Genomic DNA, 14,187 nt, shown 5'->3' on the forward strand with positions numbered 1-14,187 from the left:
TTATTTCGTCAAAAAAGGCATACTTTCAAAGATACGATTTATTCTAGGTAAGTGAATTTGGCCTGCATTACATTTCGCCGAAAACATCGCCAGGGAGGGGGAGCTGGCGGAAGCCACCTTGGGAGAGGGTAAGGAGGGTGGAGAGATGGAGACGTGGTGGGACGTGGGAATACAGATTCTCTCTCTCACTACAGCTCCTTTTATACACGATTGTCATGCGCAGTCACTAACGTTTTGCTGTCCAGCGCCATCTGTCGGACATTTTGTGACCTTTTTTTTTGTTCTAATAAAACCCCATGTCATTCCAAGCATGTGTGTCAATTTTTACCTCTCTATCTACATTATTCCGTGGTTTATTAAGTTTTCAAATTTATAATGGCTTTTCGGTCACCCGGTATATATTTCTTATATTATCCCTTTCCCTTACGTTTCTAGCATTTGTAGACTTAGAGAAAGCTTTTGACAATGTTGACTGGAATATTCTCTTTCAAATTCTGAAGGTGGCAGTGGTAAAATACAGGGGGCGAAAGGCTATTTACAATTTGTACAGAAACCAGATGGCGGTTATAAGAGTCGAGGGACATGAAAGGGAAGCATTGGTTGGGAAGGGAGAGAGACAGGGTTGTAGCCTCTCCCCGATGTTATTCAATCTGTGTATTGAGCAAGCAGTAAAGGAAACGAAAGAAAAGTTCGGAGTAGGTATTAAAATCCATGGAGAAGAAATAAAAACTTTGAGGTTCGCCGATGACATTGTAATTCTGTCAGAGACAGCAAAGGACTTGGAAGAGCAGTTGAACGGAATGGAGAGTGTCTTGAAAGGAGGGTATAAGATGAACATCAACAAAAGCAAAACGAGGCTAATGGAATGTAGTCGAATTAAGTCGGGTGATGCTGCAGGAATTAGATTAGGAAATGAGACACTTAAAATAGTAAAGGATTTTTGCTATTTGGGGAGCAAAATAACTGATGATGGTCGAAGTAGAGAGGATACAAAATGTAGACTGGCAATGGCAAGGAAAGAGTTTCTGAAGAAGAGAAATTTGTTAACATCGAGTATTGATTTAAGTGTCAGGAAGTCGTTTCTGAAAGTATTTGTATGGAGTGTAGCCATGTATGGAAGTGAAACTTGGACGATAAATAGTTTGGACAAGAAGAGAATAGAAGCTTTCGAAATGTTGTGCTACAGAAGAATGCTGAAGATTAGATGGGTAAATCACATAACTAATGAGGAGGTATTGAATAGAATAGGGGAGAAGAGGAGTTTGTGGCACAACTTGAGTAGAAGAACGTATCGGTTGGTAGGACATGTTATGAGGCTTCAAGGGATCACCAATTTAGTATTACAGGGCAGCGTGGAGGGTAAAAATCGTAGAGAGAGACCAAGAGACGAATACACTAAGCAGATTCAGAAGGATTTAGGCTGCAGTAGGTACTGGGCGATGAAGAAGCTTGCACAGAATAGAGTGGCATGGAGAGCTGCATCAAACCAGTCTCAGAACTGAAGACCACAACAACAACAACAAGAAAACCCCATGTCATTCCAAGCATGTGTGTCAATTTTTACCTCTGTATCTACATTATTCCATGGTTTATTAAGTTTTCAAATTTATAATGGCTTTTTGATCACCTGGTATATATTTCTTATATTATCCCCTTCCTGCGTTTCACTTTATAATAATAGTAATTAATAACCACAGAAAGGAAAGGATAATATAGATGTCAGGACTTGAGTGGGCACCTGTGGCTGCCGTTAAATGACAGGAAATCGGGTAAAATAAAGAGAATATATTTCAGTGTACGTATAGAAGGGGCACGTTAGGGTCGGGAGTTACCAGGTGTAGGCCCGTCTAGGAGATCGAACAAATAAGTAAGTGGGCAACGGAAGGTGGTGAGTGGGCTCATCTTGAGGTCGGTGGCCGGTCATGGAGCGCAGGGAAAGAGGCTCTGCTTACCAAGAAAGGCGTCTGCTCTGCTCGAGGTCCGGATCACGAGAGAGAGAGTGTTCTGCACTGCAGAATGCTCCAGCGTCCACGCACGTGACCTGTGTCCTGCGCACGCTATTGGCTAAAGCCGATGACGTGAATTCACTAGCAGTTTCAGCGCAGGGCTTAAGGCGTCTCTTGTCAGCACCTTTGACCGGACAGGACAACCTCAGTTCTGAAAGACAGGCAACTTGTGTCACGTAGGTACAGCTTCAGTTCCTCTGGGAGGAGTTATAAGGATTTCACTGGGCCTTTGAAATATTTTTTTAATGAATTCCCAAAAATATTCCTTGACTGGCTGCCACCCTGTACATTCGTCCTTTCAGCAAATGACTAGTCATCGGCCGAATTTAAAATGCTGTTACCATCTGCTCATTAAGAGGTATAATATTACATTAAGACGAGTATTACAGTCAGAAATTGCGCATATACACTCCTGGAAATTGAAATAAGAACACCGTGAATTCATTGTCCCAGGAAGGGGAAACTTTATTGACACATTCCTGGGGTCAGATACATCACATGATCACACTGACAGAACCACAGGCACATAGACACAGGCAACAGAGCATGCACAATGTCGGCACTAGTACAGTGTATATCCACCTTTCGCAGCAATGCAGGCTGCTATTCTCCCATGGAGACGATCGTAGAGATGCTGGATGTAGTCCTGTGGAACGGCTTGCCATGCCATTTCCACCTGGCGCCTCAGTTGGACCAGCGTTCGTGCTGGACGTGCAGACCGCGTGAGACGACGCTTCATCCAGTCCCAAACATGCTCAATGGGGGACAGATCCGGAGATCTTGCTGGCCAGGGTAGTTGACTTACACCTTCTAGAGCACGTTGGGTGGCACGGGATACATGCGGACGTGCATTGTCCTGTTGGAACAGCAAGTTCCCTTGCCGGTCTAGGAATGGTAGAACAATGGGTTCGATGACGGTTTGGATGTACCGTGCACTATTCAGTGTCCCCTCGACGATCACCAGTGGTGTACGGCCAGTGTAGGAGATCGCTCCCCACACCATGATGCCGGGTGTTGGCCCTGTGTGCCTCGGTCGTATGCAGTCCTGATTGTGGCGCTCACCTGCACGGCGCCAAACACGCATACGACCATCATTGGCACCAAGGCAGAAGCGACTCTCATCGCTGAAGACGACACGTCTCCATTCGTCCCTCCATTCACGCCTGTCGCGACACCACTGGAGGCGGGCTGCACGATGTTGGGGCGTGAGCGGAAGACGGCCTAACGGTGTGCGGGACCGTAGCCCAGCTTCATGGTTGGGAATGGTCCTCGCCGATACCCCAGGAGCAACAGTGTCCCTAATTTGCTGGGAAGTGGCGGTGCGGTCCCCTACGGCACTGCGTAGGATCCTACGGTCTTGGCGTGCATCCGTGCGTCGCTGCGGTCCGGTCCCAGGTCGACGGGCACGTGCACCTTCCGCCGACCACTGGCGACAACATCGATGTACTGTGGAGACCTCACGCCCCACGTGTTGAGCAATTCGGCGGTACGTCCACCCGGCCTCCCGCATGCCCACTATACGCCCTCGCTCAAAGTCCGTCAACTGCACATACGGTTCACGTCCACGCTGTCGCGGCATGCTACCAGTGTTAAAGACTGCGATGGAGCTCCGTATGCCACGGCAAACTGGCTGACACTGACGGCGGCGGTGCACAAATGCTGCGCAGCTAGCGCCATTCGACGGCCAACACCGCGGTTCCTGGTGTGTCCGCTGTGCCGTGTGTGTGATCATTGCTTGTACAGCCCTCTCGCAGTGTCCGGAGCAAGTATGGTGGGTCTGACACACCGGTGTCAATGTGTTCTTTTTTCCATTTCCAGGAGTGTATCTTGAGGCTCCCTAACACAAGCGCGCAAATTACCCAGACTATATTCCTCCAGTATTTGGGAATTAGAGCACATAGCGTCTTCTAACAAACTCTACAAACAATTTGAAACCTTTACGAAACTTTTTGTAGCTGACGCCCCCTCACAAAATGATGAAAGGGAAAAACCTTACCACATGCCATATTTTATGCAGTAAAACTTCAGCGTGAGGCGCGACGTTTTAATTTGTTGTTACTCTGGTACTAGCAGCATTTGCAGCACATTATGCAGACAGGATACCATACCCGGCGGGATGTACCTGCAAACTTATATCAGTGTACAACCTTTCCGCCTGCCTAGCTGAGTGGTAAGGTGTTTGCATACCATGCATCAGGCCCGGCTTCGATTCCCGGCCGGGTTTGAATTTTCCCTGCATGTGGACTGGGTGTTGTGCTGTCCACATCATCATGACATCATCAGCATGCGTAAGTAGAGCGATGTGAGGTCACCTGAAATAACACTTGCACCCGGGGGTCGAACTCCTCCATATGGCGCCTCCCGGCCAACAATGTCGCACGATCATTTAATTGCAATGTACAGCACATGGCTCAGGAAATATCACGTCCTATAGTGCATTTTAAAATACACTACTGACCATTAAAATTGCTACACCAAGAAGAAATGCAGATGATAAACGGGTATTCATTGGACAATTATACTAGAACTGACATGTAATTACATTTTCACGCAATTTGGGTGCATAGATCCTGAGAAACCAGTATCCAGAACAATCGCCTCTGGCCGTAATAACGGCCTTGATACGCCTGGGCATTGAGTCAAACGGAGCTTGGATGGCGTATACAGGTACAGCTGCCCATGCAGCTAAAACACGATACCACAGAGAGTAGTGACTGGCGTATTGTGACGAACCAATTGCTCGGTCACCATTGACCAGACGTTTTCAATTGGTGAGGGATCTGGAGGGTTTTGCAGGGATCGAATGGAGGGTAGAGCCACGGGTCGTAACACATCTGAAATGTAATGTCCACTGTTCAAAGTGCCGTCAATGCGAACAAGAGGTGACCGAGACGTGTAACCGATGGCACCCCATACTATCACGCCGGTTGGTACACCAGTATGGCGATTACGAATACACGCTTCCAGTGTGCGTTCACCGCGATGTCGCCAAACACGGATGTGACCATCACGATGCTGTAAACAGAATCTGGATTCATCCGAAACAATGACGTTTTGCCATTCGTGCTGCCAGGTTCGTCGTCGAGTACACCATCACAGGCACTCCTGTCTTTAATGCAGCGTCAAGAGTAACGGCAGCTGTGGTCTCCGAGCTGATAGTCTATGCTGCTGCAAACGTCGTCGAACTGTTCGTGCAGATGGTTGTTGTCTTGCAAACGTCCCCATCTGTTGACTCAGGGATCGAGACGTGGCTACACGATCCGTTACAGCTATGCGGATAAGATGCCTGTCATCTCGACTGCTAGTGATACGAAGCCGTTGGGATCCAGCACGGCGTTCCGTATTACCCTCCTGAACCCACCGATTCCATATTCTGCTAACAGTCATTGGATCTCGACCACCGCGAGCAGCAATGTCGCGATACGATAAACCGCAATCGCGATAGGCTACAATCCGACCATTATCAAAGTCGGAAACGTGATGATACGCATTTCTCCTCCTTACACGAGGCATCACAACAACGTTTCACCAGGCAACGCCGGTCAACTGCTGTTTGTGTATGAAAAATCGGTTGGAAACTTTCCTCACGTCAGCACGTTGTAGGTGTCGCCACCGGCGCCAACCTTGTGTGAATGCTCTGAAAAGCTAATCATTTGCATATCACAGTATCTTCTTCAAATGGCTCTGAGCACTATGGGACTCAACATCTATGGTCATCAGTCCCCTAGAACTGAGAACCACTTAAACCTAACTAACCTAAGGACATCACACAACACCCAGTCATCACGAGGCAGAGAAAATCCCTGACCCCGCCGGGAATCGAAGCCGGGAACCCGTGCGTGGGAAGCGAGAACGCTACCGCACGACGACGAACAGCATCTTCTTCCTGTCGGTTAAATTTCGCGTTTGTAGCACGTCATCTTCGTGGTGTAGCAATTTTAACGGCCAGTAGTGTTTATGTTGCTACTTTTGACGGTTCGGTACGAAGCGTAGTTGCCAGCTTGTGCTGGATGCGTCCGTAACTCGCTTAAATGCGTGCTGCTGTCTTCCTCAAACACTTTTTAAACAAACCTGTTGGTAATAACCTCTCATTCTCGTACCTCTTAAGGTTTAATTTGTCAGCTTCATGATGAAACGCCTATCATTTCGTTAAGGGCCACAGTTATTGTTATATTTCATTAGCACGTAACTACTGCTAGAAATTCTTAGCTGGCAGTGATGAACAGGTGTCGCCATGGATTTGTGTTTGGTGCTTGTTAGTTACATACTGCTCCACGTTAAATGTAGATAAGATATTGAATCATTCTTTAAACTTGGAACGACATCACTGTCTGTTTCCAGTCACGAGAAAATGGAATGTATGTAAAGGACTCCGTCACCAAATCGTGCGTCAGTGAAAAATACTAGAACGGAATATTCTTAAATTCCTCCTGTTTCATAAACGGTTTAAGATAAAGAAACAAGATTTTGGCAAACGATAGCGTGCAAACACGAGAAAGTTATGCCATATGATTAAACTCGAAACTTCCATATCTAATGGGATATTCAAGCAACTATAGAGTTTTTCAATCAAATAATGTAGTTATTAAGGGCCATCGATAGCTGGTGAAACGAGAACTGCTGTGGGTTTTGTAACAATATAAGTGAAGAACTTACACGTTTAAATGGTTCAAATGGCTCTGAGCACTATGAGACTTAACTTCTGAGATCATCAGTCCCCTAGAACTTAGAACTACTTAAACCTAAGGACATCACAGACATCCATGCCCGAGGCAGGATTCGAACCTGCGGCCGTATCGGTCGCGCGGTTCCAGACTGAAGCGCCTAGAACCGCTCGGCCACCAACGGCCGGGTTACGCGTTTATTTTTATATTGAGAATGGGCCATTTAATAAACTATTGACCTGACTCGCACTCAGTTGTTGGTTAAATAACACAGCCGTCCGTAGTGGCCGAGCGGTTCTAGGCGCTACTGTCTGGACCCGCGCGTCTGTTCGGTCGCAGGTTCGAATCCTGCTTCGGACATGGATGTGTGTGATGTCCTTAGGTTAAGTTCCAGGGGACTGATGACCAGAGCAGTTAAATCCCATAGTGCTCAGAGCCATTTGAACCATTTTTTTCAATAACACCCTATTTCAGGCTTCCGTCGCAATTTCAACGGCATTAGAATGTTAGACAGACGAATTTTATAAGCTCTAACTTGTTTCGACAAAAGAAGCAGATTTTAACGTGGCAGCAACAGGTCAAAACTCGTTACAGTGCTTCGTTTATCAGTGTCTCCTCAACTATCTTCATGGAATGGCTGACAACTCAAAATCAGTCCTGCCGTGTAAAATTTTGAGTGTCTTCTTTTGTCAGCATTCGTACCTCAGTGAGGGTAAAAACTTCCTGCTGTCTTTTGTCACACTACTTTTCACCTAGGCCCATACATTCTCAGTCGGATTTAAAGGATCGCAATACGGAGGAACCGTGATTAAACTATGCCCTTTACCGTTAGCCTGTTCGTCGACCTGGTAACGTAAAGTTCTCGCTTGTGCAGCAGTACATGTTCCAGTAACTTCACCCTATACATGCTGGATTCGACTTTACCTCTTGGAGCATTTCTTTCGAAGATATCCGCATTCGTCCACCGCATTTTTGGAGCTTTATGTATCACAACAGTGGTCTGGCGTTTCGTCCATTACTACAACACAAAACACTAGTTCACAATATCTGACGACTACGGAACGCTTTAATGCCAGTACATACGACTGTACAAGGACAGCTGACGAACATTGATGCTTCTAGTGCGCGACAGAACGTGGTACTCATGGTGTGGCAACAGCGGCGCTTTACCAGCAGAACCGCCGGCGGCGTGGTAGGGAAAGCCGGCTCACCATTGGTGTTACCTGGGCAACGGCGTCACGTCCCCCTCCTCTCAGCCAAACGTCAAAAGTCGCAACTAATTTTAAACGCACTATAAACCTTCATATACTGAGAGAACTCCCTTTTGCTTAACCTTCGCGCGCTCGCGCGGGCGGTGAAGTGACCGACTTTTTGCAATTTCGCGCCATACTTTCTCCACAAAGGTAACGAGTAGAGTCCTGCATGACCGAGTACGCGAGCACGAAATACGAGATGGGGCGAGCACACCCTAACTGGATAGGCTGCCCGCACTAGTTCTAGGGACCGAGCATAGAAGCCGAGACCGAATACGTAGCACGTAACTTCAAACACATTACACGTGTCATTATCCTCGTGAGACTGCAGCCAGTACGGTCTTCTCATTTGTGGTGTGTCTCTCTCTGTTATCATGCAGCGCGAGGAAGCCAGTGCAGTAAGACCTAAGATTGAAACCAATGTTTACACATTGAAGGAACGGGAAGGTCTAAAAAGCCAAGTATGGAGTACATTTCTGTTGGTTGTAGACGAAAACAGTGCGTCTACTGGGTACGTATCAAGCATAAACTGCTCAACATTATTGTGTTTCCAGTCGGGAACCCCTCATTTACAGAAACACAGTTGGAGGAAACCTCACAAAGATACAGCTCCTTCAGGGATACCGGCAGTAATAAAAAATAGTATTACAGCAAAATGTGTTGCAATGTGTGCTAAAGATATGAGACCTTTTATTGCTATTGTCCGTAAAGGTTTCAGAGAACTAGGCCAAGAATTAATACATGTAGGTGCGCATTATGGAGAAGTTAACGTGACAGATGTCATGCCACATCCCTTTACTATAAGCAGACATGTCAAAGAAGAAGCTGATGCAATGCGAAGCAGCATAATGCCTTCTGTTATTGCGGAAGTTATTAATAAAACAAGTACTGGGACAGTTAATATGTGGACTGATTCGCATAATCAGGTGCACTATTTGACACTTACAACACATTACATCAACACAGATTGGTCTCCTGTGAACATTGTTTTATTTACAACAATATTCCCTGACGTTAAGGAGACGGGAGTAAATATTATGAAAGAAATTGAAGAGAGGATGGCTGATTAGGACATTTCTCCGCACATGTTACACAGTTTTGTTTTTGTCTCCGACCAGGTTGCTAATGTAATAACGGCTTTGGAAAATCACGAAAAGATTCCTTCTGCTGCTCCTTGTATAAACACAGCACTTAGCCATAATTTCGATGAAGATAACTTCTTGTTAAATCATGCCCCGAACATCGCATCAACAATAAATACTGCGAAATGCACTGTAAGGTTCATTAAGAAAAGTGGCCTCTGCTCGTCTTTGAAATCATCGTCGAAACAAGATGTCTGCACACGCTGGAACAGCTTGTACACTATGCTGGAATCCTTACACACTCAGTATAACGAGGTTGCTGCTTTGCTGACGGAAAAGGACTGCGCTTACAGATTGCAATGATATGATAATGACCTTGCACGAAAAATTGTGCATTTTCTGAGACCATTTAAAGAGGCCACAGATGAATTAGAAGGCGAAAAAAGAACTGACAATCCAGTTAGTTCTTTTTTGGTTTCACAAACTGCAAAAAATTTGCAGTGTCAGTGACACTGACTGTCAGGTGAGTAATTACTGCAGTTAAAAGCACTGTTTCATTATGATACGCGATAGATTTATAATTAACTAGCGTAATTGATGTGTACTAAAGTGCGCGTCATTTACGACGGCGGCCGAGTTTAGGTTCGTTCTGCGCATCTGACGTCACAAAACACAGTCAGCCAATGAACAGAGCACGACGTTGCCAGAGCTCGACTGCAGTGCAGAGCACGGACGAGTGTCTTCAGTTTTAGAAACGTTCAGTCATAAATAAAGTAATAGAACAAAAGCAATGTCTTGATAGCAGACTTTCTTTTATAGAAAGTTTGGAAAAAGCATTCTTTATACCAATTGCTTCATATTCTATTAATAAATTAAAGCAAACAAGCAGTAAGCGTCCTAATTCAGGCAATAGCAAGGAAAGGTGTTCGTATCAATCTCACTAAGCGCTTTTTCGCAATAAAGAACAGCGGTATTTGTTTATTTCGTACTGTACTTCGACGAAACGTGAGTAATTCACAGTCATACCAACAGTATTTGACGGTATTTTGCGTGATAGTTTAAAGTCCTTCGGGAGATGTGTTGTATGACAAGCTGTGTTAGCGTAATGGTTAAAATGTTTGAATGATAAGCAAAAAATTCTAAGTTCAAATCTTGTTTGATGCTTAATATTTTCTTTATTTAAAAACAATACCCAAGTGTGTTACTTCATGAATTTTATTCGTTTGAATGTAATTCTTTGAAATTTCTAGTGGCAACTAAAATCGACCCTACGGAAAGTATACGCTTTTGACTTTTACCTCTGCAAACTCTTCAAAATTTCGTGCAATGGTTTACTACATCTAATGCTGCACAATAACTGCGTTGAACATCGAAACAAAATTAAGTAAGTTATGGGGGGAAGGTATCCGTCAAGAAGAAGGGTAAAAATCAAATTTTGAGGGCAAATCGTTTTTGTGAAATCGAATGATAAAGTGTGTCAAAGCAGTCGAAACACCATGTGTCTGCACAGGCGAGCAGTGCATTGATGACAATATCGCGCACATCGCGGAATGCGGGGAGCACGTCTCTGTAGCAGCGAGAGGGTTAATGCGGCCGTGGCGGCTTTACTTCATAAACTGCGCGCTCCCCCCTAAACGTAAGTTAACGAACTATACTATACTATGGCGCTGCTTCTCTTGGTGCGTACAACTGGCAACGCAGCAATGTCCCGCGTCTGGGCGGGCATGCGCGAACCGCCAAGATAAAAGAATTGAACTACGAGGTGCGGCTAGAAAAAAACCGGACTAGTACTGGTGAAACAATAAAACGAATGCAATAAGGCTGAAAGTCGCGTGGCCTGTCACGTGAGTCTCGCTCCGCCTACTGCTCGAGTTTCATCTGCCTCCTGCACTCAGTCTGCCCGTGGCGTCTGTTTTAAGTAGTTGACGTTTTGTCTGTGTGTCGGAAAATGTTGAGTGTACAGAAAGAACAGTGTGTTAACATCAAATTTTGTTTCAAACTAGGAAAATCTGCAAGTGAAACATTTGTAATGTTACAACAAGTGTATGGCGATGATTGTTTATCGCGAACACGTTTGAGTGGTTTAAACGATTTAAAGATGGCCGCGAAGACACCAGTGATGACACTCGCACTGGCAGACCATTGTCAGCAAAAACTGATGCAAACATTGAAAAAATCGGTAAACTTGTTCGACAAGATCGCCGTTTAACAATCAGAGCAGTGTCTGAGTTAACAGGAGTTGACAAGGAAAGTGTTAGGCAGATTCTTCATGAAAATTTCAACATGAACAAAGTGTGTTCAAAAATGGTTCCAAAGTGTCTCACAATTGAACAGAAGGAACGCCGAAGAATGATTTGTTCTGACATCCTGGAAAACATTGAAAGTGATCCCACCTTCATACAAAATGTTATTACTTGCGATGAATCGTGGTTTTTTGCTTACGATCCCGAAACTAAACGCCAATCGATGCATTGGAAAACTCCTGGTTCTCCACGACAAAAAAAAGGACGAATGTCAAAATCGAAATTCAAGGCAATGATGATTGTTTTTTTTTTTTTTTTGACATCAAAGGGATTGTGCACATTGATTGGGTACCAGAGGGACAAACAGTGAATCAGCATTACTACATTAGCGTCCTGGCTACCCTACGTGAGCGAGTACGGAGAAAACGGAACGATTTGTGGAGAAAAAAGTCATGGATCCTTCACCGAGACAATGCCCCAGCTCACAGTGCGTTGTCAGTGAAGACGTTTTTGGCAAAACACAACATTCCCATCTTAGATCATCCACCCTACTCACCTGATTTGGCCCCCTGTGACTTTTTTCTTTTCCCTAAAGTCAAGTCAGCTTTGAAAGGAACTAGATTTGAGACTGTTGAAGCAATAAAAGAAAAAGCGACGGAAGTAATGTATGGACTTACCGAAAATGATCTGCAGCATCGCTATGAACAGTGGAAAATTCGTATGGAGCGGTGTAGAGACCGAGGAGGAGTGTACATTGAAGGAGATAACATGAAATTGTAAATAATTGTAAATAAATGTTTTTTCCAGCATCAGTCCGGTTTTTTTCTAGCCGCACCTCGTATAACAGATATGTATTTTTTAAGAGGAGGTACAAAGGATTAAAAATCGAGCCTTGACTTTCGTTTGTGAGAAGACTGTGCCACTTCCAGACATAAAATTGCTACGTCTCCTATCGGCGATTGTATTGAAATATCATTTTACTTTCCAAGTGCTTTATGAATTTAGCTGTGTCACGTACTCGTTCTTGGAAACGTTACTTTTGTATTAAAAGAGAGAGAGAGAGATAAATACATTGTGTGTGTGTGTGTGAGAGAGAGAGGGAGGGAGAGAGAGAGAGGGAGAGAGGCGTTGGATTTGTACAGTACATTGCAGCGAGCTGGGGCGAGGCGAGGTGAGACGTCAGTGGTGACCGGTCATGCTCGGTTATCCGCGTGTCCGGAATCCGGACATCAGACATGGGGCGAGTACGTGGCCGAGCCGAGGGGTGTGGCGCCGGACACGAGCGGCTGGGTCCCCCCGTCAACAGGCGAGCCGTGACCGGTCAAACATTGAGCGTTGCAGCAGTCTAGTAACGAGGCGGCGGGAGGGACCTCTAGTTGCACCTTTTTCCGACAGATGCTGCTCAAAGTTCGTCCAAGTCGCACCTCTCTGCCTCTGAGGACAAGTTCAAATAGGTCCGAAAACGTTCGGCGGTCAGTTTACCCCCTTGCGAGCGCTTACGGCGTTTACAAACACGGTCTGTTACCACCTTGCGAGCGCTTACGAGACTTTGTTCTACTCGTCTACTTCGGAATGTTAAGTACTTCTTTTTGTAATTTCCCTATAATTCCTCAATTTTATAGACTCTTCCAATTCTCTAGTGAATGTGCATTACTTTCTATAAATTTTGCCATTCACAAATTCTGTTTTTCTTTCTACTGTAGCACTTCGTCATTCTAAGAAATTTCTGTTGACAAAAGTAACAATTATTTTTATTTTTTAAAGGGAACGACGAAACCTTACGTCTGATGACATTCATAGAATCTTGGCTGAATTGGAGAGAGAGGAAGCAGAGGGTAAAGGCCATGAGGAATCGCTAGAAGATGGCGTTTCCGATGACCCAGATTATGAACGAGAAGGGATTGAAGATGATATACATCAAAGTGAGTCGGAAATTGATGTGGAAAACGGGGGAGAAAATGACATAGATCAACAGGAGCTACCAACAAATGACATCAGATTTTATATAGGTAAGGACATGAAAACTATTTGGGCTAGTAGTGCCAATATTACCAGCACAAAATCAAAGTCAAAAAATATAATCAAAACTCTACCAAGTCCTAGAGGACAAGTCAGACAATGTGAAACTCGACTGGAAAGTTTTCAGTGTATAATAACTCCCGAAATGGAAGAAGGGATCGTAAGGTACACGAATATTTATATTGAAAGGAAAAAATTGGCATGTCAAGCACAGGCAGAGGGAAGCAGTTACTCTGAAGTACGTGAAGGGCATTATAAACCGACAACAATGGCTGAAATTCTAGCATTGTTTGGTGCTCTGTTTTTGATTGCGGTCAAAAGAGGAAACCGTGCAAATTTCTCTGAATACTTCAATAGCAATGGAACAGGTCTGACAATTTTTCGAGCCAATTTCAGCCTAAATAGATTTAGATTTTTGCTATGTGCTATAAGATTTGATGACCTAAACACGAGATTGGAACGTCAAGCAACGGACAAACTTGCTCCTACACGAGAAATTTTGTCTTCTTTCATTGCTAACAGCCAAAAATGATTCAGTTAAGGGGAATTTGTCACTGTTGATGAGATGTTGGTTGCGTTTAGAGGACGATGTTCATTCATCCAGTACATGTCTCAAAAATCAGCCAAATACGGGTTAAAAATGTATGCACTGTGTGATGCGCGCACTTTTTATACATATAATTTAGAAGCGTACTGCGGAAAACAAGTGCCAGGCCGTAACGTACTCTCCAACAAACCATACGACTTGGTCGCTAGATTGGTTGAATGCATAGAAGGAACAAATACAAATGTAACAACTGATAATTATTTTTCAAGTTACCCGTTGGTTGAATACCTCCTTAGCAAAGGCCTCACTTTTTTAGGTACAATGAGAAAAAATAAAAAAGAAATTCCCCCAGAATTTGTGACAGTAAATGGAA

This window comes from Schistocerca nitens, chromosome 11, assembly GCF_023898315.1.
Source record: "Schistocerca nitens isolate TAMUIC-IGC-003100 chromosome 11, iqSchNite1.1, whole genome shotgun sequence".
NCBI classification, from domain to species: Eukaryota; Metazoa; Arthropoda; class Insecta; order Orthoptera; family Acrididae; genus Schistocerca; species Schistocerca nitens.